We start from the raw sequence: 26,129 nt of genomic DNA, 5'->3' as shown, positions 1-26,129 counted from the left end.
CAGAGGCAGGCGGATGGATCAATGTGAGTTTGAGGCCAGCCTGGTCTACAAAGCGAGTCCAGGACAGCCAAGGCTACACAGAGAAACCCTGTCTCGAAAATCAAAACAGAACAAAATTTAGATTCAGAAGAGACCTTAGAATCTAGTTCCACTACCTCACCGAGGAAACTGATTTTACAAGTGCAATCACTTGTTATTTAACAGTCTAGGACTTGCGATCCAGTCTCTAGATAGGCTCCTGCCTCTAACGCATGCTGGTGAACACGTTTCTGATCTGTTATATAGAACAAAGGGATGAAAAAGAGTCATTTCGGGTGTAATAAAATTGTCTTCCTTTTCCAGTCATCCCAGAGGAATAAAAGAAGGCACACAGAGCTGGGCGTGGTGGCGCACGCCTTTAATCCCAGCACTCGGGAGGCAGAGGCAGGTGGATCGCTGTGAGTTCGAGGCCAGCCTGGTCTACAAAAGCGAGTCAAGGACAGCCAACGCTACACAGAGAAACCCTGTCTCGAAAACCCCCCAAAAAAATAAAAAATAAAAAAGAAGGCACACTGCTGCTGCTCCTTCACGGAGCACACAGCCCATACTCACAGCAAAAGCACACCAACAGTTCAGAACAAGAAAAGAGCACTTGCCGGGCGTGGTGGCGCACGCCTTTAATCCCAGAACTTGGGAGGCAGAGGCAGGTGGATCGAAGTGAGTTCCAGGCCAGCCTGGTCTACAAAGTGAGTCCAGGACAGCCAAAGCTACACAGAGACACCCTGTCTCAAAAAACCAAAAAAAAATAATAATAATAATAAAAAGATAGAAAGAAAGAAAGAAAAAAGAAAAGAAAAGAGCATTGGGGCTCAGAAGTTAAGAGCACTGACTGTTCTTCCAGAGGTCCTGAGTTCAATTCCCAGCAACCACATGGTGGCTCACAGCCATCTATAATGAGATCTGGTGTCCTCTTTTGGCCTGCAGGCAGAATACTATATAAATAATAAATATTTAAAAAAAATAAAAGAAAGAAAGCAAGAAAAGAGCACTTTTACAGCACCCTGACAACTCAGGGACAACCCAGAAGAACCAAGACCTTCCTCATTACTTTGGGTTTCTGATCCCCTCTTTAAAGACTTTTCTTGTTTGAACTTTACAAATGCGCAACTATAATAGTCGCCGTGAGTCTTGAGAGCCAATGGAAAAATAACATTTCCATATTGGTAATACTGAAGAGTGCAGATTTCAAAAGAAGCCACCAGTGTACCAAATGCATTCACAAAGCCACCACTGTCTTGAGCCGCCAGCCTAGACGCAGTCAGTGGAGACTAGGAATTGGTTTCCTTTGGATTATAAACCTCAACATCAGTGTTGGTCACAGTCACACATGTAGCTAACCTTGGATGCAGACACACAAGTTCTACCAGGCCTTAGGAAGAAAACTCCACCTTTAATTAAACTGTGAGAAAGAAAACTGGGGAGTGTACAAAACAGCCTGAAAGTTGGCAAGGCACAAGTTCTGACAGGAGGAGCACAAGTTGCTTTTCCATGGAACATTTAAGTCCTTGTAAATCACACGTTCCCCCACTGACAACTGCTCATTAGAACATGCCCTTTCAATCCTGCGAGTCACTCCTACTCAAAATTAACTTTGTAAACATGGCAGGAAGAAAGGTTACATTTCTCAAACCAGGATGCATCATTGTTTCCTGGTGCAATTTAAATGACGGAATAACACTGCTAGTTGAAGGGGCTGAAGGAGAAGAGGAGGAGCTCTAGGATTTGCTCAGGAGGCAGAGGCAGGCGGATCGCTGTGAGTTTGAGGCCAGCCTGGTCTACAAAGCGAGTCCAGAACAACCAAGGCTACACTGAGAAACCCTGTCTCAAAAAAAAATTCTAATAAAATATCCCCACTATCACTTATTTATCCTGAAAAGGGGATGGGAGCAAATCTTTTCACGCTCCTTCATGAGTTGAAGAGTGTGTGGGGCCAGAAAGATGGCTCAGTGGGTAAGAGTGCTACACCGCCGAGCCTAGTCACTCTGGTTCCATCCTGGAAAGACCTATGTCCCCTTCACCGTCCTCCCTGGTGGTTTGAACGACTGTCTCCCATAGGAACAAGCATTTGAACACTTGTCCTCGGCTGGTGCTGTCTGGGGAGCTGGGGCAGCATCACTAGAGGTGGGCTTTGAGAGTTATAGCTTCGCCCACTTCCAGTTGGCACTCTCTGCTTCACGCTTGCAGGTGAAGATGTAACCTCTCACCTCCTCCAGCTGTGCCGCCTCTGCCACTATAGACTGTCACTCTGGAGCCATAAACCCAAACAAACTCTTCTCTAAGTTGAACTGGTCACAGTGTTTTATCAAAGCAACAGTAAAGTAACTAACACATCCTCTGACCTACACATTCATGCTGTGGCACACATGCGTGTGTGCACACTCACACACTTGTATAATAAAACAAAATAAAACCTGTACAGCTGAGAAGGAAAAAGCTAACCAGAGTTGCCCTTTTTCTATACATCAAACCCACATTCCAGATCATCTGCACATCCTGAGCATCTGGATCCTTAGGCCGTTGGCTTCAAAAATAACACTGTCAATCAGGGACTTGCCACTTCTAAGTGTCAAAAATGGGCAGACACTTCAACTGGGACTCAATCCAAGCTTGGAGAATACGAACACCAAACTACGTAATTCAAATTGGAAGCATGCTGGGCCATATGATTACATAAGACTTAAGGAACCAAAATGCCTGCCTTGGCCTCAGGAAGTTCCTGAGAAGAGACACAAGAGGCAGATGAAAATGCAGACTTCCCCAGGGACCAAGAGCCCTGATGGGCTTCCTGACAAGGATTCTGTCACAGGACTGCTTCCTCTTTTCAAGGACTTTGCAAAAAAATACTTTTAAGATGTTGCAGCCAGACCACAATAAACAGACAAGCAAAAAGCAGACCCACCCACTGAGTTAGTGCTAATGGAATCTGTCCTTCTAGAAGTGCCAGATGGAGAGTTAAAGGGGAGAGAAGCTCTTTACTAATTGTGGCCAAGATTCCTCGGCACTTCATGCCAGGTCCAGGATATTAACCCAGATGTCCGAGCCAAATTCAAGGTTGGTTAAGTACAATCTGCCAACCTATTAAAAAAAAACGGGGTGGGGGAAGCTCCTTGTGTACCCTGATTGCAATCTGAAGAGGTCACTCTTAAAATTCCTGTACACTACCATCAGTCAGTGATGCCCCTTACAGAGAACTGTTATGTAAATGCTGACTAAAACATGAGTTCCATCAATATGGCAAACAGACCCTATGTTTATTAAAAATATATAATATGTTATAATAGCTTAAGTCGTCCCTAAGCAACTGCCTAAAAAATTCATATGCAGACTATTACACTGTGTTCAATTAAGATTGAAAATACTGGGCTGGACAGATGGCTCCGAGGTTAAGAGCACTGACTGCTCTCCAGAGGTTCTGAGTTCAATTCCCAGCAACCACATGGTGGCTTACAACCATCTATAATGAGATCTGATGCCCTCTTCTGGTGTGCATGAAGACACTGTACTCATATACATAATATAAATAAATCTTTAAAAAAAATACTTAAAGAAAAGTTTATGTTAAACCAGGTTTGAGCCAGGCGGTGGTGGCACACGCCTTTAATCCCAGCACTCCAGAGGCAAAGGCAGGTGGCTCTCTGGGTTCGAGGCCAGGCTAGTTTACAGAGTGGGTTTCAGGACAGGCAGGGCTTTCAGAAAAAGGCTATCATGGGGGTAGGGTATAAGTCTGAAAAATAATTTTTTTTTGGTTTTTTTTTTTTTTTTTAAGAAAACCTTGAAAATTTTAAGACTAAAAAGTAGGGCTGTGCTGCCAAAAGTACAACTGGGAGAGAAACACACATACACAGATAACATGACACAGATCCCTTAGGCTAAACAAAGATCCTGGATTGACATACAAAAACAGGAAAATTCCAGCTGTAGATGGCTCACTGGTTAAAAGCACTGGCTGTTCTTCCAGAGGATAGTGATTGAATTCCCATCATCCATATGGTGGCTAACAACCATCTGTAACTCCAATCCCAGGGGATCTAACTGCCTCTTCTGGTCTCCATAGGCACAGCATGCATGGTACACAGATATACATGCAGGCAAAGCATCCATGCACAAAAAATAAATTTTAAGCCAGGCGTGGTGGCTCACACCTTTGGGGAGGCAGAGGCAGAGGCAGAGGCAGATGGATCACTGTGAGTTCAAAGCCAGCCTGGTCTACAAAGCAAGCTCAGGACAGCCAAGGCTACACAGAGAAACCCTGTCTCAAAAAAACCAAAATAAATAAATAAATAAATAAATAAATTTTAATAGCAAAATATAAAAGTATATACTCAACACCAAGATGGTGCTCGGACTATAGAACGTATGAAACGCTAGGTTTAATCCCCTGTGTGGGTGTGTATGGAGGAGGTCAAGTCTATATGACAAGGACTGGACTAGCCAACTCTTTTTTGTTGTTTTTGTTTTGGTCTGTTTTATTTTTTCGAGACAGGGTTTCTCTGTGTAACAGTCCTGGATGTCCAGGACCCGCCTTGTAGACCAGGCTAGCCTCAAATTCACAGAGATGCGCCTGTCTCTGCCTCCCGAGTACTGGGATTACAGGTGTGAGCCACCATGCCCGGCTGGGCTAGCCAACTCTTGACCAGCCACTGATTTGATGTTCTGCTGCCAGGTAGTCTGCACATTTATCAAAATAACAAAAGCTAGGGCTCAGTTCTTGCTCTGCATTCACTAGCAATGAGACTTTTAAGCCAGATGGGGAAAACTGTCAAAACTTTAACTCTCCCTTACGTTAATGCAACCTTGACCACCATAATAGCAAAGCAGAAACTGGGCATGGTAGCCAATGCCTCTAATCCCAACTACTGGAGAGACTGAGGGGACAGGATGCTGAAATCTAGCTGAACAGGGACAACGTCTAAGGCCAGGAATGACGGCCCGACCCGGAATCCCAGCACTCCGAAGGCTAAGCCAGGAGGGCTGTGAGTTCTAGGCTAGCCTATGCTGCACAGGGAAATCCTAGCTCAAAAAAAGTTAAGGGCAGGGGGCATCCCTGCCCTCAGTGGTAGAGTGGTAGAGCTTGCCTGGTGTACGTGAGAAGCCCGGGTTCAACCTCATCTCCTGGATGGATAGACGAATGGGTGACACATTAAATTATTCTCAGTCTCTCAGTATTTAAACAAATACTTTCCAGATAACAGCCTGTAAGGCTTTATTTGCTCACCAAGCTTCCAGTGTGAAGGCCTTTGAACTTTCTGGCCCCTCTTCCATCCGATCCCTATTTCCCTTAGGGACCCACATTCTCTAACTTTCTTCTCATCCCTCCCCAGATCACACGCTCAGCTGGCTCTCTTGCAACCCTATCTGAGATTCCTATAACTTTAACCATTGCTCACAAGACTTCATATTCCTGCCTCTCTAGTTTATATATATTTTTTCTTTACCATGTATGACAGTCTAACATATAACACACTTATATTTAATATACTTATCTTCTATCTTTCCTAGAAGAAGGGAAATTCCAAGAGAATCAGTATTGGTCACTTTATTCAGGGCCGCGTCACCAGCATCCAGAAGGGCATGTGGCACAGTAAATGGCTCCTTAAGTATCTGTGGTGTGAATACTGAACACACCTCACTACACAGACAGACAGACAGACACACCACAGCTTCATAAACAGCCTTTGGAGAAATCATAACAAGTCAACAATATTGAAAAGAGTACAGGCTTGCCATGACTAATAATATTGTGTCTTTTGTTTCTTTTTCATGTCAAAGAAAAACTACCGGCACAGGCCTTTAATCCCAGCACTCAAGAGGCAGAGGAAGGTAGATCTCTGTGAGTTTGAGGCCAGCCTGATCTACAAAAGGAGTCCAGGACAATCAAGGATACACAAGGAAGCCCTGTGTCGAAAAAAAAATAAACAACAACAAAAACAAAACAAAACAAATTTAAACAAGGTGAAAAGTTTTACCTAACACTTTATAGATAGTTGGCTTCTGTTTGTTTCGTTTGTTTCAATTTGTTTTTGGGGGGCTTATAAAGCGGGCCTGCTTTTCTCCCCAGTTTTTTTGGGGGGTTGGGTTGGGGGTTTGTTTTGTTTTAAGATTTTGTTTATTTTATGTATATGAGTGCTCTATCTGCATATACACCTGCACACCAGAAGAGGGCATTAAGAAGGTATAGATGAAGAGGAAAAAAAAAAAAAAAGAAGAAGGTATAGATGGTTGTGAGCCACCATGTGGGTGCTGGGAATTGAACTCAGGACCTCTGGAAGAGCAGACAGTGCTCTTAACCTCTGAGCCATCTCTCCAGCCACCTCCCCACCTTTTTTTTTTGTTTGTTTGTCTGTTTGTTTAAGACGGGATTTCTCTTGTAGCCATGGCTGTTCTGGACTTTGTTTATAGACCAGGCTGGCCTCAAACTCACAGAGATCCACCTGCCTCTTCCTCTCCTCCCCAAGTGCTACGATTACAGCTGTGCACCGCCTCACCCAGTTTGGTTTTGTTTTTCGTTTTTAATTACATTTAATTCATCTGCTGTGTATATGTACATGTATACAAGGACAAAGGACTACTTTCAGGAGTCAGTAAGTCCCATGAGTGAGGTTTAAGGACAAGCTTATTTATTTGGTCCATACATTCCAAAATAACACACATTTGGTGCCTAGTAGAATTCTGTAGAGGAGTCCCCTCTACAGTGGGGAATGCAGGGAGAGCCCCTTGCCTTTGATATGTAAATGCTAAAAGAAACAAACCTGTTTGTAAATAATAATGAAGAACACCAAGAAGTCAACCTGAAGACAAACGTAAAGGTTCCTCCCTTTGTATGGGATCTGAGAAGGCCAAACCATCCCTCACACACCACTCTCTGCATTTCCAGCCCAATGCACAGGACTTAGAAAAAAGGGGCCAACAGGCTGGAGAGATGGCTAAGCAGTTCAGGGCACTTACTGCTCTTGCAGAGGACCCAGGTTCAGTTCCCAGAACTCACATGACAGTTCACAAACACCCATAACTCCAAGTGGTGCACATATACACATGAAGGCAAACACTCATGAGCATAATAATAAATAAATCTTGGAAGAGAGGGGCTGGAGAGGTGGCTCAGCAGCTAAGAGCAAATGCTGCCCTTGCAGAGCCCCTGGGCTGGGTTCCTAGCGCCCATACTGGGTGGCGCACAACTACTTATAACTCCAGAAACTTCTGGTTCCTTGGGGACTTCACTAACATGCATACACCTCCCACCGGTGTGTGTGTGTGTGTGTGTGTGTGTGTGTGTGTGTGTGTGTGTGTGTGCGCGCGCGCGAGTGTGTACACAAGTAAAAATAAATACAGATCAAAGGTTAAAAGTGCTTACTGCGACAGGCGTGGTGGCGCACGCCTTTAATCCCAGCACTCGGGAGGCAGAGGCAGGTGGATCGCTGGGAGTTCGAGGCCAGCCTGGTCTACAAAGGGAGTCCAGGACAGCCAACGCTACACAGAGAAACCCTGTCTTGAAAAACCAAAAAAAAAAAAAGTGCTTACTGCTCTTGCAAGGGACCTGGGTTTAGTTCCCAAAACCCACATGGTGGTTCACAACCATCTATAAGAAATCCAGTATCCTCTGTAGCCTCCTCTAGCACCAGGCAGGCACACAGTGCATATATTTTTTTTTTCATCCAAACAAACACACATAAAATAAAACAAAATAATTCCTTAAAAGCCATGTTGGAGATGTAGCTCAGTGACACAGTGGGCACCTCGCATGTCTAATGCCCTCAGTTCAATCCCAGGCATGACCTGTTCCCACAAGTTGTCTGGCCTCTGACCTCCACAAACATGTTATGGTACACAGGCACTCACACACACAGAGGCGCACACACACACACACACACACACACACACACACACTATATATATATATATATATGCGTGTGTATATATATACATATATATGTATGTATATACACATACACACACAATATATATGTATACACACACATATATATATATTACTAAAAATTAATTCTTAGGAGCCAGGCTGTGGTAGTGCACACTTTTAATCCCAGCACTTGGGAGGCAGAGGCAGGCCCACCTCTGTGAGTTTGAGGCCAGCCTGGCCTAAAGAGTGAATTCCAGGACAACCAAGGCTATTCAAAGAGATCCTGTATAACTGAAAATTAGAACATATGAATTTTTAGAAAGTATCAAGCTCCTTAAAGACAAGAACCAGGTTGGCTTGGGTGTGTGTGTGTGTGTGTGTGTGTATAGTGTGTGTGTGTGTGTATAGTGTGTGTGTATGTATAGTGTGTGTGTGTGTATGTGTGTGTGTGTGTAGTGTGTGTGTGTGTGTGTGTGTGTGTGTTCAACAATGACTGAAAAAGCAGAGAATGGCAAAACCCTCAAGTTTAGGGAGTAATCACCCCCTTCCTTGGTTTTAATAATGTCCAGCCTTGCCTTTTTACCATTGACTCGCTGTTTGGACAAAACAGCTACAACAACTAAGCAGACCCAAGTACAACTCCTGACAGCATCTCTTACCGGCTGTGACTCTGACCTCTCAGTGCCCTCTCTCAAAGAGGGTGACAGCCACCTCCCTAGGCTGGTTGGATTACTTGAGATAAAACCCCATACTTGCTCAGAGCCTGGCCCTAAGAAGCCCTCAATAAATGTTAATTGTTATTATTTCAAGAGGAAGAAACTGCCCCAAGGCCGAGGAGCAACATACCTGAAGGTTCCTGTAAAAGATGGCCTGGAAGCCAAACACTGCTCTCCTGACTGGGAGCCACTATTAGGAGTAATAATCATAAAAGCCTAGAATCAGAATCATCAAAGTGCAGCAGCCAGCCACAGTATAAATACAGAGCCCCAAGGAGCCAGGCACAGTCCTGGCCTAGAAGAGGAAGAGGCCAGGCTGCTGAATCACACACACACACACACACACACACACACACACACACACACACACGAAAAGGGAAATTATAGATCTCCGAGCTTTTAAAAAACAACAAAAAAAAAAATCAGTAATTGGCGCCCAAGTTTTTGCTAAAAACAGGTATCCACATGGATTACAGACTTAACGTGTCACTTCTTCACGCCCGCCCTAGAGAGGGAGGAAGGGGGTGGTGCGCGGCTCCTGCCAGATGGAAAAACCACATGAAGTGGAGAATCTACGGGATTTCAGGGCTGGACTCCAGACACACAATCCGATATTCTGATGGGTTTTCAACTACACCTATAAATAACGCAAGACCTCCAAATTCGAGAAAAACCAGAAGGCTCTACCTTTAAAATGCCCCTTCCCTCCCACCACCACCCCCTACCCCGAACAAGTGTCATCTGTCTTAGGTAGCAGGTTCGGGTTACCGGGGAGGCAGCGGTGATTTCAGAGATCTGGCACCCCAGGTCGCCCTTCTACCTTCCCAGAGAATCACAGCCCAGGGGGGTCTGAAGGAAAACAAAAGCTCAGGGCCGGAGCAGGGACAGGGCCATGCCGGGCAGGGCAGGGCCAGGCCGGGGGCACCCGGGCGACACAGGGCAAGGGCGCCCTCCATGCCTGCTCGCGGCCACCCGGCGTCCCGGGCCTGCCCGAGGAAGAAGGCTCAGGTGGCGTGTGCCGGCGTCCAGGGCAACAGGTCCAACCGGACCCGCGGCCTCCACGGGCGACCGAGCCGTCCCCGGAGCCCCCGCCACCACCACCACCGCCACCACCGAGAGCCGAGGAGGGGAGGACGCGGGCAAGAGAGCCGCGCCCGAGGCGGCGCAGGGGCGAGGAGTCCACGCTCCATCTTGAGGCGGCGGGAGGAAGGCCAGGCCCGGGCCGCGGCTGACAGGGCCGGACGCGCGTGGCTCGCAGCCAGCCTTCCCCGCGGCCGCTCTCTCCTCGCTGCCTGCCGCCCTCCCGGGTGCGCCGGTGGCTCCGCAGCCGCGGCCCGGGAGCGTGGCGGGAGCTTGAGGCGAGCCTTCCCTCCCGGCCTCCCGCCCCCAATACCACCATCACCACCACCACCACCACCACCCCAGCGGCGGGAAGGAGCGGAGGGAGAGCGAGAGAGAGAAAGGGTGGACCGGGCGAGGAAGGAGAGATGGGCCCGCGCTTCGCTCACCGCCTGGGACAGCGCCGGTCTCCGCCACCTGCCTCACAGCAGCAGCAGCAGCAGCAGCAGCCGCCGCGGCCGCCGCCTCCCGCCTCCCCGGCTCTTCGGCTCGGGGCGGGGAAGAGAACGTGACGCGCTGCTGCCGCCGCCGCCGCCGCCGCCGCCGCGGGGCCGGGAGAAGACGCCGCGCCGCCCCTCCCCGCGCCCGGGCCGCTGCCGCCCGCGAGCTGCCCGTCGCCCCTTTGTCCGCGTCCCCACACCCACACCCACCCCACTCCCCCTGCGAGCCCCTAAATCCTCCCGAGTCCACTCAGATAAGGAGCTAGATGCCCGGTCGGGAGCAACCGAGGGGCCTGCACCCGCCGTTGCCTTGGCATTTCAGGCTATTCCCGGGGTTTCTAGCAAAGTGTGCCCAGAATTTGCAAGTCACCCCGGGATGGCTGGCTATACGTCGTCCTGACCGCAGCCTGCCGCTGGGATGGGGTGGGGTGCCGATGGGGAAGGGGGCGCTGATTCATTTCTTTGACCTGCCCTTCGCGCCCAGAGCGGGGTGAGAAATCCTGTACCACAAGTTGGAGGGAGATGCCTATAAGGGATGAACCGTCTCTGCTCTCCAGGAAAACACTGAGGGGTTAAAAAAAAATTTTTTTTTTTTCTGAGACAAGCCCAGTGCTGCAGCCCGTTAGTTTAAGAAAAGCCTCTTTTATTCCCCCTAGTCGATTGGACAGAAGCCCAGGTTACTGTCCCGTCCGAGCTCCTCCCCATGTAGGGATCCCCTTGAAAAGCCTTTGAAAGGGACTAGTGAGGACGCTGCAACAGCCGGCTCAGGGCTGCAGTAGCAGAGGGTGGCCAGCATTTCGCTCCCATGGACCATGGCAACCCCAGAAGTTTCGCAGCTCCTGACAGACATCTGCAGCTGTTGGAAGCCCAGGATTTTGCAGCGACTTCTTGGTGTAGAAGGGGCCACAGGCTTCCTCCTCCTTCCTGGTAGGGGAAAACATCCCGGAGGGTGACCTCTCTTGTTGACCTTTATTCAAAACATCATTGTGTCTGGACAGACAGGCATGCAAAGAGCCCAAGAAGGGAAATGCACGAAGTTTGGAATAAAATAAATTTATCTGCAGACCCTCCTGTCCATTTAAACCTCAAATCACACACACACAAAATAATCTATTACCTAATTCGACCTGGGCCTGATATACCAGCTCCAAGGTCAAGAGATGATGGTACCCTTAAAACCCAGAATCCATTCCTACTCAGAAAGGCAGTCCTCACGCTCTCATCTGAGTATTATTCAGCTCTCACTAAGCTTTTGTTGTTGTTGTTGTTGTTGTTGTTTTTCAAGACGAGGTTTCTCTGTGTAAGCTTGGCTGTCATGGACTCATTTTTGTTAGACCAGGCTGGCCTTGAACTCACAGTAATCTTCCTGCCTCTGCCTCCCTAGTACTGTTGATATAAACATTAGGCAATTTAGACAGTTACATCTAGGTTTTAGGCATGTGTGTGTGTGTGTGTGTGTGTGTGTGTGTGTGTGTGTGTGTACGCGCGCGCGCGTGCGCACACGCGTCTCAAACCCCGTCTCAAAATAAATAAATAAATAAATATGACGAGAGAATGATAAACTGCTATGCTTAGAATCCCAGGATCAGCTGTCCAAGAGAAGCATGTGATGAGCATAAAAGTGCCATTGTACTCATTCCATTAACAAACAAGGACCCCAGCACGTCCTCCTGTACTCCAGGCCTTCTCAATGGACTAGGGCTTTGAGTGAGTACATGCTGCTTTACAATGTGGGCATTGGTCAAAATCACTTATAAATTTTCCACCACATTTTAAAGATTCTGTGACTTTTTTCAACCCAGCAAAGCAAAGCAATTGTGAAATCAGTTCTGATCAACGCAGCAGTTCTGATCAATGAATGTCTTTTGAGGAACCACCTTCAGCAAAATTAACCCAGCACTCAGGAGGCAGAGGCAAGCAGATCTCTGTGAGCTTGAGGCCAGGCCGATCTCCAGAGTGAGTTCCAGGACAGCCAGGGCTACAGAGAGAAACCCTGACTCAAAAGAACAAAACTAGGTCAGGCATTGTAGCGCACTCCAGAGGCAGAGGCAGGTGGATCGATGTGAGTTCGAGGCCAGCCTGGTCAACAAAGTGAGTCCTGGACAGCCAAGACTATTACACAGAGAAACTTGTGATGGCACGTGTCTGTGGTTCCAGCACTCTGAAAGGGGAAGTCAGAGGATTACACACTCTAGACTGGCCTGGGCTACACAGCAACTTCTAAATTTAGGACAGGCTACATCATCTAGTGAAACCCCATCTCATACTAAGCAAAGTAAATGTTCATGGCAGCATTACTCATAAGAACACAGTCAGAGGGGGCTGGAAAGATGACTCAGAGGTTAAGAGCACTGGCTGCTCTTCCAAAGGCCCTGAATTCAATTCCGAGCACCCACATGGTGGTTCACAACCATCTATAATGAGATCTGGTGCCCTCTTCTGGCCTGCGTGTGTATATGCAGGCAGAGCACTGTATACATAATAATCTTTAAACAAAATTTTTTTAAAGAACAGAAACAGAGCCAGACGTGGTGGCACCCGTCTTTAATCCCAGCACTCAGGAAGCAGAGGCAGGTGGGTCTTTGTGAGTTTTCCCTAAGGGTACCCACATGTTTAGATGAGTATGCCCAAAACTGGGGAAATCTAGTATAGTACGGACACACCAAATGTAGCGATGGCTCCTTCTGAGGCCATACTGTAGTTGTATAGGACCGGTGAACATTGTGAAGAGTGAATGAGAGGTGAGCAGACACCCCGAACAATTGTTTCTACTTCCAATGAATCTCCTAATTATTGTGAAATATAAAGCTGAAAGAAACAGGGCCAGTGAGATGGCCCAGCAGGGAAAAAGGTACCACTGGCCAAGTTGATGACCTGCGTTCCGTCACTGGGGCCCACATACTGGAAGAGTAGAACTGGCTCCTACAAGCCGGCCTCTCACCTCAGCAACCACACTATGGCATTTTGCACATGCACACACGCAAATGAATGCCTACGTTTACTTTTCAAAACTTTAGGGAGAAAGCTGAAATAAACATCAGGAGGGCAGAAAAGCCTAGGTTGATTGGAACAGGAAACTCTTGCCAGCTGTGGCTGTTTGTCATCTACCGTTGGCTGGAGTGATGACCCCAAGCTCTGTCACTTTTTTTTAGTCGGTCTCTACCACAGCCGAAGTGAATGGACTTTTTCTGAAGTCGTTTGGTCCTTTGTATTATGTGCTGCAGATCAAAGTCTCAACCAGATTACGCAATAAGCCTGGCTGAGGTCCAAGGACTCTCTATGGAGGATAAAAAGACAAGAAAAGGGAGCTGTGCAGCCTCTTTGCCTCTAAGTAGGGAAAAGGGTTCAGAACTTAGCCTAAGATGCCCCAGGATGGAATGGTATTTGGATTGTAGGAGACACGAAGTACCATCTGGCCCACTGATGGTTTGATTATTTGTTAGCTTGAGATAGAATCTTATTTAAGCACAGGCTAGACTGGTAGCCATGAAAGGTCTTGAACCTCTGATTCTCCTGTATCTCCCTCCCAAATGCTATATGTCTTCAGGCCTAGTTTATTTTTCTACATTATTTTTTTAAATTGTGTGTGAGTGCACGGACATACGTGTAGGCCAGAAGACAACCTCCAGGTGCTACCTTACCCAGCACCTTATGTGGGTGCTTGCGTGGTAAGCATTTTGCCATCTTCCAGGCCCTGTATTCCCACTTCTTAAATTATCAGCAGGCGCCAGGAGGTGCTGGCGCACACCTTTAATCCCAGCACTCCGGAGGCAGAGGCAGGTGAGATCGCTGTGAGTTTGAGGCCAGCCTGGTCTACAAAGCAAGTCCAGGACACTACACAGAGAGACCCTGTCTCGGGGGGGGGGGGGGGCATCACTCCATCAAATGGCATAACAAATGGATACCGTAAGTGATTACTTCATGTACCCCATTTCACTTAGTCCACCAGACCCTAACACCCACGAATTCCCTTGGCGCTCCTCCACACTGCACCACACACTTTCTCACTCCGCAACAACAGGAAAAGTGTAAACATGCAAGCTGGCACCTTTAAGGGAGGAAGTTAATTTTACTTTAATAGGATCTTCTTGTTATTGCCAAGTGTGGCTTTTTAGGCTGCTAAAGCTAATGCTCCTTTCTCTGATAGTTTAAAGGAGTTTAGATCCAAAACAAAATTAGTTTGGATATTCATCTTTGTAGTGTTGGATGTTGGATGTTGGATGTTGGCCTTACGTACACTAAGGCTACATAGTGAAACCCTGTCTGAAAACTAGCAGAAAAGTGGACACACATGAATCTGTGTGTATGGGGGAACCCAAGAAATAAAAACAAAAACAAACAAAAGACCATAGCTGGTTGTCTTGAACTAGCTATGTAGACCAGGCGGGCCTCAAATTCAGAGTCCACTTGCCTCTGCCTCCCACACCAGGCTAATTTGTTACTTTTTCGGGAAAATAAGTGAATGCGTCTCACTGGATGGAGTGCCCGAGCAGCACACAGGAAGCCCCGGGTTGAATCCGCAGCACTATGTAACTGAGGGTGCTGGTGCCTGCCTGTAACTCCGGCAGCGGCATGTGTCCTGTTTCCACACCACAAACTTTCATTATACTCGATATAGTGCTCTGATTGACATTAAAATCGCAACTGAGGGCTGGGTGTGGTAACTCACACCTTTAACCCTAGCACTAGGAAGGCAGAGGCAGGCAGATCTCTGAGTTCGAGGCCAGCCTGATCTATAGAGTGAGTTCCAGGACAGCCAAAACAACACAGAGAACCCCTGTCTTGAAAAACCAAACCAACCAAACAAAAAAAGATGTGTTTATATGTCAAGGTGACAAGAGGTCAGTTGTGTTGGATAGCTTTCTATTGTTTTATTTTTCGAGACAGGGTTCCTCTGTGTAGCCTTGGCTGTTCCGGACTCCCTTTGTAGACCAGGCTAGCCTTGAACTCATGGAGATCCCCCTGCCGCTGACTTCCTGAGTGCTGGGATTAAAGGCATGTGCCACCGCTCTGGGTTTCTGCTGGGTAATTTGATGTCAACTTGACACAGGTTAGAGTCATCTGAGAGGATGGAATCTCAATTGAGAAAATAATGCCATAAGATCCGGCTGTAGGCAACCCTGTAGAGCATTTTAATTAGTGATTGAAGGGGGAGGGACCAGTGCATTGTGGGTGGTGCCAGTACTGGGCGTGTGGTTCTATAAGAAAGAGGGCTGGGCCTAGTTGTAGTGGCGCACACCTTTAATCCCAGCACTCGGGAGGCAGAGCAGGCGGATCGCTGTGAGTTCGAGGCCAGCCTGGTCTACAAAGCGAGTCCAGGACAATCAAGGCTACACAGAGAGACCTTGTCTCAAAAAAAAAAAAAAAAGAGACTGTCTCCCAACATATATATACAGTATTTACATATACACACATACATACAAATGTACAAACATATGCTTTAAATCTATATGTAGATCTGCAGATGTAGGTTAGTAGATCACTTGCCTCACACGCACAATTCATCAGTTCAACACTTAGTGTGACAAAAACAACCAACTGAGAAAAATGACTAAGCAGAAAACCAGCCACATGTCCCATGTCCTCATGCTAAAAGCATGTGGCTATGGGGCACAGCTTCAGGCCTCTGCTTCTGTTTTGTTTTTGTTTTCTGTTCTGTTTTTTGTTTGTTTGGTTGGTTTTCGGAGCCAGGGTTTCTCTGAGTAACAGCCTGACTGTCCTGGACTCACTTTGTAGACCAGGCCAGCTTTGAACTCACAGCAATCTGCCTGCCTCTGCCTCCCTAGTGCTGGGATTAAAGGTTTGCGCCACCACGCCTCTGCTTCTGATGGCAAAGACTAATTATTACGTATCGTGGCCCTGTGTCTTTGGGAAAAGAAGAGGTAGTAATATTACCCCCATCCACAGATTAAAGCAGCAAGACCAGGTAAGTTAGATTCTCAGAGCTACAGGGAAGAGCATCACACACGATCCAAAATGGTACCTCATAGGCCTTCTCACAAAGCAGATGGGTGTGTGCCTCTGCACGCAATGTCTTGGCAACTACTAGGCTGAACCATATAAAACTGCTGGCATTTGGTTATTTTTATTTTTTTATATGTGTATTTATGTTACATATTAATGGATTGATTGATTCAGTGTGTGCTTGATTATGCACAACCCAGGGCAAATGTAGAGGTCAGAAGACATGTAGGAATTGGTTTTTTTCCATCCATCTTGACGGCTCTAAGGATCAGATCAGAGCATCAGGCTTGGCAGCAAGAGCCTTTCACTGACTTGCTGAACCATTTCACTGGCCAATATATACTATTAATTATTAATTAACTAACTAATTTAGGGAAGGTGTCTCACGCAGCCCAAGCTGTTCTCAAACTCACTACGAAGCTGAGAATGCCGCGGAACTTCTCCCCTAGACCTTTTTTTGTTTTTTGGGTTTTTTTTTTTTTTTTTTTTTTTTGAGACAAGACTTCTAGAAAACTAGCCTTGGCTGTCCTGGACTCCTTTTGTAGACCAGGCTGGCCTTGAACTCACAGATTAAACTGCCTCTGCCTCCTAAGTGCTGGGATGTCAGGTGTGTGCCACCATGACTGGCTCTTCCCACAGAACTTCTCATGCTTGGCCTCTGTTGGTATTACAGGCATGTACTACCAACCCCAGTGTATGTTGTGCGGGGGGACCAATCGCAGGCCTCCCTACATGCTTGACACGTACTTTATCCACCAAACTACACTACCAGCACTTACTGTTTTTCTGTGAAAATAATAAATTCACCTGGGCATGATGGCACACACCAGAGGCAGTTGGATCTCTGTGAGTTCCAGGCCAGCCTAGTCTAACAGATAAGAGTTCTATCCAGAGCTACAAAGTGAGACCCTGTCTGAAAAAACAAACAACACAGAAGGGGGCTGGAGAGCTGTCTCAGCAATTTAGAGCCCTGTTGCTCTTACAAAGGACATATGTTTGGTTACCAACACCCAAATGGTGCCTCACAAACATCTGTAATTCCAATCCCAAGCGATCTAATGCCCTCTTCTGACCTGTACGCGCACCAGGTAAGGAAACACATGGTGCACGCGCGCGCGCGCACACACACACACACACACACACACACACACACACACACACACACCTGCAGGCAATACATTTATACACTGAAATAAATCAATCCAAAATATTCAAATTAAGCTGGGAGTGGGTGGCCTACACCTTTAATCCCAGGAGGCCGAGGCAGGCCGATCTCTGTGAGTTCTACAAAGCGAGTCCAGAACAGCCAAGACTACAAGAGAAACCGTGTCTTGAAAAAACAAACAAATAAAAGTATTCAAACCGAAATAAAAGCATATACACAGCTGAGTTCATTTTTGTTTTGTTTTCTTTTTTTTTAAGATTTATTTATTATTTACACAGTATTCTGCCCACCACAAGAAGGCACCAGATTTCATTATAGATGGTTGTGAGCCACCATGTGGTTGCTGGGAATTGAACTCAGGACCTTCGGAAGAGCAGACACTGCTCTTAACCTCTAAGCCATCTCTCCAGCCCCCTCATTTTTGTTTGCAGACAGGGTTTCTCTATGTAGCCTTGTTCTGCCTGGAATCCCCTAAATAGGCCAGGCTGGCCTCAAACGCAGCCTTCCCTCGGTACAAATCAGTTGCCTGTTTACATTGGTAAAGCATCTAGTGAATCCTAAAGCAACATGTCCCCAGCCTTCAGGCTTATCCACACAGGAGGCCTTTAACAATCTTGGCGGTCCGCTGTGGTTTGGGTTTTTATTTGGCCACACTGGGATGAAACATTGGGACTTTGCTCACACAAATTAGTCCCTCTATCACTGAGTTACACCCAAGCCCTGTAGCATTTTTATTTATTTACTTACTTTGGTTTTCCGAGACAGGGTTTCTCTGTGTAGCCCTGGCTGTCCTGCAGCTCACTCTGCAGACCAGGCTGGACTCTAATTTACAGAGACCTACCTGCCTCTGCCTCCTGAGTACTGGGATTAAAGGCGTGCACGACTGTGCACAGCATGTGTGCGTGCTTTGCCTACGGGTATCTGTGAACACCATGTTGAGTGCAGGAGCCTGCAGAAGCCAAGGGAAGGCGTCAGCCCCCCCAGGGCTGGTTAGAGAAGGTTGTGAAATGTTACCTGGGTTTTTTTTTCTTTTTTTGAGAGCAGCAAACATTTTTAACCATGCAGCCATCTCCCCATGTACTGTTATGGAATTAGTGGATAAACTATAGTCATATTATCCCACAGACCTAAGGCCAGGGTCCCTGTGGAAGAGGCTATGTGGACTTCTTTTTTTTTTTTTTTTTGAGACAGAATTTCTCTGTGTAGCCTAGACTCGCTTTGTAAACCAGGCTAGCCTCAAACTCACAGCAATCCTCCTGCCTCTGCCTCCCGAGTGTGGAGATTAAAGGCACGTGCCACTGCGCCCGGCCTGGCTACATGGACTTTTATGTTACAGAGCTGAGCAAGGTATGACTCACTGTTTATAAAATGTACTGACAGAAGATAGCAGAGGAGAGGCCGAGGGGGAGGACTGCACAACAGGGTAGGAAATAGATTCTCCAAGATTCATATATAGCTTCTGGGTCTTTGGAAACTAAGGTTTAGAATACATTGCAACAGTGTCCTTATCTAGCAGTCAGGAGCCGGTTAGTTTAGATGCAGAGGCCGATAGTAAAAATGGCTACTGATAGCCCACGACAGCTTTGGCTCTTGGTCTACACCGTACCTTCCCTCCATAGTCAAGGGAGAGCAAGCAAGCATCTGTTGTTTAAAAAAATGAAAATCCCAACTGTTCAATTTTACCAATGAATGTTGGGGGGGTTCCCAGATGTCGGGGTGAAAAGCTGCTAGCTCAGAGAGGCAGAGAAAACACCCAGCCCACAAAACTTAGTAGCTCAGCTAATAGTCCAAGAGGAAAAACCAAAAAACTAAACGCCAAGGAGCTTGGTAGCTCAAAGCTCAAAGGGCTCCTGCTCTTACCCATGCTGCCCTAAATACCCCTCAACTCAAAGTCTCTCTAATCTTTAATCCCTGTCAGCTGGCTTCCTTTTTCTTTTTTAAAGATTTACTATATACATAATGTTGTCTGCATGTACACCTGCACGCCAGAAGAGGGCATCAGATCTCATTAGAGATGGTTGTGAGCCACCATGTAGTTACTGGAAAGTGAACTCAGGATCTCTGGAAGAACAGCCAGTGCTCTTAACCTCTGAGCTGTCTCTTCAGCCCATCAGTTGGTTTTGTGCTCTGCCCTCTTGAGCTAGAGTTTACTCCTGGATTAAAGGTGTGTGCTAGGAGTGGGCATGGTGGTACATACCTTTAATCCCAGCACTCGGGAGGCAGAGGCAGGTGGATCGCCGTGAGTTTGAGGCCAGCCTGGTCTACAAAGTGAGTCTAGGACAGCCAAGGCTACACACAGAAACCCTGTCTTGAAAAACAAACAAACGAAACAGTGTGTATTAGGGCTAGCTGAACCATACCATAGTCACCTGTTTACAATAAACAGAAAGATCTTGGATTAAAGGTGTGTGTTAGGGCTCAATCACACCAAACAAGAAACAGGTTTTTACAGTTCACAATCTCAGGGTTCACAATGGGATCAAATTTCCTGCAACAAGTATCCTCTGGGATATCTGCTATCCAGTCAGCTTCTGCAGAGAATTTAGTCCACACCAGTTAAATTTATCACACACCCAAACCAAGGCATCTTCAGAGCTGTGTAGAGCTCAGACATTTCAGTGTTTCAGTTATTACCATGACTAATGCAAACATATAAACTTGCTGTCTGAATGAAAATATAAAAAAAGAATGGATTTCTATGAGTTCAAGGCCAGCCTGGTCTACAAAGCAAGTCCAGGACAGCCAAGGCTACACTGAGAAACCCTGTCCCAAAAAACCCAAAAAAAAAAAAAACCAAAACCAAAAAACCAAAAACCAAATAGGCAGGTTGGAGAGATGGCTCAGAAGTTCTTCCAGAGGACCGGGGTTCAATTCCCAGCACCCACATGGCGGCTCACAACTGTCTAATACTTCCCCATAGATATACATGCAGGCAAAACACCAATGCACGTAAAATAAAATGTTTCAAAATCATTTAAAAACAGCAGCAAAACTAATGGGCATGAGAGCACCTGTCTGGAAGATGGCCCTTGGAAGGCAGAGGCAGGAAGACTGTAAGTTTTACACAAGCCTTGATGACATGATCAGCAATATAGAAAGTTACCTGACACCAAGCCTGATGACCTGAGATCTATACCACAGCCTACGTGGTAAAAGGAGAGAGTCAAGTCCCAAACATTGTTACCTGACTTCCACATGTGCATTTGTGGTAGGCTCATGCCCATGCCAATACATGTACCTGCCCCTACACACACACACAATAAATAAATAAATAAATAAATACAATTCCCCAAACTACTGACTTAACTAACCACATTCTATTTGTTTGTTTGTTTGTAGACAGAGTTTCTCTGTGTAACAGTCCAGGCAGTCCTGGAACAGGCTAGCCAACGCCTGCCTAATCACATTTTAAACACTAAAGTTGACCTCTTCTAGTATGCAGTATACATGCAGATAGAGTACTCATATGTAAAATAAATAAAAATTTTAAAAAGATGTATGTATATGACTGCTCTATCTCTCCTCTAGCTTCTTGAGGTGGTATTTAAAAACAGGTCTTGCCAGGCATGGTGGCGCACGCCTTTAATCCTAGCACTCAGGAGGCAGAGGCAGGTGGATCACTGTGAGTTTGAAGCCAGTCTGGTCCACAAAGCTGGTCCAGGACAGCCAAGGCCACACAGAGAAACTCTGTCTCGAAAAACCAAAATAAATAAATAAAAGTAAGTCTTTCTTTTTTAAGATTTTTTTTTATGTAGATAAGTGCTCTATTTACATGTACACCTGCACATCAGAAGAGGGCATCAGACATCAGTGTAGATGGTTGTGAGCCACCATTTTCTGGTATTTAAAAGCAGGGTCGGGGGCTAGAGAGATGGCTCAGAGGTTAAGAGCAGTGGCTGTTCTTCCAAAAGTCCTGAGTTCAATTCCCGTTAACCACATGGTGGCTCACAAGCATCTGTAATGAGATCTGGTGCCTTCTTCTGGCATGCAGGCACACATGGGGGTAGAACACTGTATAAATAATACATAAATAAATAAATAAATCTTTTTTTTTTAAAGCAGAGTCTTTTATAGCCCAGGCAGGCCTGGAAGCTACTAGGTAGTAACTAACATTGAACTTGCCATGATCCTCCTGACTCTGCCTCCAGAGCACTGACATTGCAGGCAGGAGAACCCCAGCCTGGCTTCACAAGTTCCTTCCTTGCATTGGCCTACAGTGAAATGGGTATTAGATGGTTGCACAGTCTCAGCCTTCTGGGAGTTCTGTGTGGTGGCGCATTTATCAATGTCTACCCAGGTCAAGAGATCTTTCTGCATAAAGGGGAACATGTACTAAGCAGATGTCAATCAGTGGTGACCAACCATGTGACACAAACACATACAATTTGAATTTAAACAAGGTACTTCAAGCCAGTCTTAAGACAAACAAATCCCAAGAAGAACGTTTATTTTTAAAAGGCCACATGGATAAGACTGGAGTGTTTAAAAACTTAGAGGTTTGTATATGTTGCTCTGATAGTCTTGTCCTAGCAGCTAGCCAACACGAGTTAAGTAAGGTTTTGCTTTTGTTTTTGTTTTTCAAGACAGGGTTTCTCTGTGTAACAGCCCTGGCTGTCCTGGACTCACTTTGTAGACCAGGCTGGCCTCGAACTCAGAGATCCACCTGCCTGTGTCTCCCAAATGCTGGGATTACAGGCATGAGCCACCCACCGCACCTGGCTCATTTTGTTTTGTTTTAAGCCAAGGTCTCACTATGTAGCTCTGGCTAACCTGGAACTGCCTATATAGACCAGACTGACCTTGAACTGCCAGAGATCCCCCTGGGATTTAGAGGCATGAGCCACCATGACCAGCCTGAGTTTCTGAGGCACACTCCTGTGAGAGTGATATTCTGCCTTCCCGTGGGTCTAAAATCAAGACAACCAAGGACTGTGGAGTGAAACTTTGTGCCCCAAATAAATCCTACCCCACTCCAGTTGTCTGTGACGAGTATTTCACTAGAGTACGGAAAACCCTAGGCGGACATGATGGCCCCAGGGCCAAGGTTGAGAACCTCAGTTCAATCCCCAAGACTCACATGATAGGACTGACTCCCACAATGGTCCTATGACCTCCACATCTGTGCCCTGGTACACACTCGCACACATACACACAAAATATAATTTTAAAATGCAAAAAATTTAAAAAGCCAAACTAACACAGACAGGGTCTTGCGCCGGTTGTGGCGGCGCACGCCTTTAATCCCAGCACTCGGAGGCAGAGGCAGGTGGATCGCTGTGAGTTTGAGATCAGCCTGGTCTATAAAGTGAGTCCAGGACAGCCAAGGCTACACAGAGAAACCCTGATTCGAAAAACAAAAAAACAAAACAACAAAAAAAAGACAGGGTCTTGCTGTGTAGCCCTTGCTAGCATGGGAGTCAGAATCCTCCTGTCTCAGTTTTCCTAGAGCTACGATTGCAATTGCTAAGGCAGATTTTTTACTATCATGAAACTCCTGCCCCCCCACTGCCCCCCCACCCCCCTCCACCCTTCCGTTTTCCAAGACAGGGTTTCTCTATGTTATCTTGGCCTTCCTGGACTTCCAGGTTGGCCTCAAACTCACAGTCATCCACCTACCTCTGCCTTCCAAGTGCTGGGATTGAAGGTGTGCACCATCATGCCCGGCTCCCATGAAACCATTTTCAAACATCCTAGTATACCAGGGCTTCTTAGTCCTCAGTGCTCATGAATATTCAAAAGCTTTAGAATCACCTGGACTGGTCCAGTGAATAGCCCTGCGGTTGTTTAAAAGGCCCAGGTCAGGACAGGCAGAGTCAGTGTGTGGAAGAGAAGGGAACTCCTTAGTCTGTGAGAAGTTTGCCTTGGGTCGGATCCCACAGCCTGTCTGGATCCAGTTTCATTTGTCATTCTCAGTTTTGACTAATGCCCAAGGCTCTCTGCGACTGCAATTGAGGACTCATTGTGTTATGAGATCACCCTGCAGAGGAGTGGTGCCAGCTGAGAGCTCTGAAAGAGAGCAGGATAAAGGCTCTCACCGTTGCCGTCCCTCCTCAGTTATAAAACTCCAAATATAACCCCATCGCTAGCAAGTTTTGTTTTAAAAATCCATTTCCCATTGCTTCAGATACAGTAAAAGGACTGAGATTACACACACATAGACATCAATATATACATTGGTCTTTGGAGAGACAGTCTCACTATGTAGCTCTAGCTGGCCTGGAACTTCATATGCAGACCTGGCTGGCCTTGAGCTCACATAGATCCACATGCCTATGTTGGGATTAAAGGCGTGTGCCATGATGCTTGGCAGGTTCTCTTTTTCTACCATGTGGGTCCTGAGGCTAGCACTCAGGCCGCCATGCTTGGTGGCAAGCATCTTTAACTACTGAGCCATCTCTCTAGCCCCCTTTTTCTTAAATTGATACGTTTATCCTTGAGACAGACTCCTGCGTATTCTAGGCTGGTTTTAAAGTTGCTAAGTCTTCTGGTTCTCTTGTCTCCACCTTTGAGCGCTGGGTTCACAGGCACACACCACCGTGCTGACGCATACAGTGCTAGGGTGGGGCTCTGTGCGTGCTAGGTAAACATCCCGCCACCCGAGCTCCACTCCCAGACCTGAAGGTGTTTCTACAGGATCACAAGCTGTCATCAAATAACCCAATAAATAGAAAAAAAAATACAAACAAAATTTATAGAAAGAAAAAAAACAACCCAAAAACATGTTATAAATGTTAGTTGATCCAGGACCATATCTCCCGTGCACCTGTTTCTTTAATTCCTAGGCTGGCATTACAGATACCCAAACCACCTACTCCTGAGCAGTCTGGAGTGATCTGCACTGACAGAATGAACCCAGGAGGTAGGATGATGACGGTGAGGGATTTTCCTAAACCCTGAAAACACAGACTGTCTGAAAGGCATTGTGCCTCTTGAGAGTGAGTCACACCTTAGAAGCCACTTAGACACTAAACCTTGTTACGACACTCTTGTCGGTTTTGTCTGTTCACGGTAATCTCTTTTACTGCAAGATGGGGGGTGAAAAATCAACCAGGGAGACGATTCAGTAAGTAAAGGTGATTGTGGTAAAAAATGATGACCCCAGTTCTACCCCCAGGACCCGCGTTAGCAGAGAACTGACTCCCACAAGTTGTCCTGACTTCCACATGTGCACTGTGTGTGATATTTGCATGTACACACACACACACACATAATAAACATATAGACATAAAAAGCCAGGGGGGGGGAAACCCAAAGCATTCAGCTAGGCCTTTAATCCCAGCACTCAGGGAGGCAGAGGCAGGTGGATCGCTGTGAGTTCGAGGCCAGCCTGGTCTACAGAGTGAGTCCAGGACAGCCAAGGCTACACAGAGAAACCCTGTCTCAAAAAAACCAAAAACCAAACAAGAAAACCCCAAAGCATTCTTGAAACTGCAGCCACCTAGGAGGGAACCTGTGGTACTGAGACATAAGCTTTCTGAAGAAAGCAGTGGCCGGTCTTTTGGCTTACTCAGGGCAGCACCTGCTTTGCACTTACTTGCTCAAGAAAATGAGAGCTGGCCTTGTTGTAGCAACCGTGGCACACTTCACAGGACAAACAGGTCCCCACGCCTGCTCCTACGTCTAGCTTGGAGTTTCTGGTTCTTGCCTCACTTGTCCACACCTAGAGACCGGGTCATAGCACTGCCAAGTCCAAACAACCCATCCTCCCCTCGTCATTCTCTTCCTAAGAACCAAACACAGTACACTCCTTTGAAAATGGTTTCTTTACTGTGTATGCAGGCAGGTACATAGACTTGTCTATGGAGGTCAGAGCCCAACTTGGTTTTCTCTATTCCCAACACGTGGATCCTGGGGATTGAACTCAAGTTTTTGTTTTTTTTTTCTTTTTTGGTTTTTCGAGTCAGGGTCTCTTTGTAGCCTTGGCTGTTCTGGACTCACTTTGTAGACCAGGCTGGCCTCGAACTCACAGCGATCCGCCCAACTCTGCCTCCCGAGTGCTGGGATTAAAGGCGTGCGCCACTACGCCCGGCTTGAACTCAAGTTTTCAGCAATGACGGCAACTGACTTTATCTACTGGAGCCATCTTGCTGGACCCTTTTGTTTGTTTGTTTTTTGAGTCAGGTTTTCTCTGTGTTAACAGTCTCGGCTGTCCTGGACCAGGCTGGCCTCAAACTCACATCAACCCACCTGCCTCTGCCTCCCAAGTATATTTGCTTGTTTCTTAGAGACAGGGTTTCTCTGTGTAGCCCTGGCTATCCTGGGCTCACTTTGTAGACCAGGCTGGCCTCAAACTCACAGAGATCCACCTGCCTCTGCCTCCCAAGTGCTCGGAGGCTACCACTCAACTACAATTCCAGCCCTAAGTAATTGAAAAAAAAAGGGGGGGGGCAGGGCAGTTCTTGAGAAACCAATACTTTTGCAGAGCTTCTCACAAAGAAGCAGAGCAGTGAATATACCCCGAGACTTAGGGCTGGAGAATCTGCTGCTCCCCAGGAGGACCCAGTTTGGTTTCCAACACCCATATCTGCTCATAACCACCTGTACGCAACTCCAGCTGCAGAGGATACAATGCTGTCTTCCGGGCTGCAAGGGCATGTGAACTCACACGCGCACACATATACACATAGTTAAAAAGTAAAAATTTAAAAAAGAACCTGGATAGAGGCGAGAGATCTGGATTTATTTACACTTTGGTATCTATATCTTAGCCATTTGCTTAAAAAAATAAAAAGACAATACCTACCCCAATAAAGTGAAAATAGTGTAATCTATACCGTAACTATTAGTTATGTGCTGGAAATAATTGAGCTGTCTCAATATTGAGAAAACCC

General features: G+C 46.6%; 1 protein-coding gene across 13 annotated transcripts in view; it reads right to left on the bottom strand.

Annotated features, from left to right (window-relative positions):
* The window catches only part of CLIP1 (CAP-Gly domain containing linker protein 1), a 115,849-nt gene extending 92,794 nt beyond the window's left edge, over positions 1-23,055 (bottom strand). For 6 of the 13 annotated variants that reach the window (XM_084762660.1, XM_084762648.1, XM_084762651.1 and 3 more), the window contains exon 1: positions 10,119-10,267. The gene's annotated coding sequence lies outside the window, so the exon portion shown is untranslated. Of the gene's footprint in view, positions 1-10,118; positions 10,308-22,914 lie in introns of those variants that run through there. The other 7 variants (XM_084762656.1, XM_084762655.1, XM_084762653.1 and 4 more) reach the window with 6 other exon arrangements.
* Between the last annotated feature and the right edge of the window lie 3,074 nt (positions 23,056-26,129).

Source organism: Acomys minous, assembly GCF_964271855.1.
Source record: "Acomys minous genome assembly, chromosome: 16".
Taxonomy (NCBI): Eukaryota; Metazoa; Chordata; class Mammalia; order Rodentia; family Muridae; genus Acomys; species Acomys minous.
Note: the sequence above shows the minus strand (reverse complement) of the source record. Positions and strands in the feature narration are given on the sequence as shown.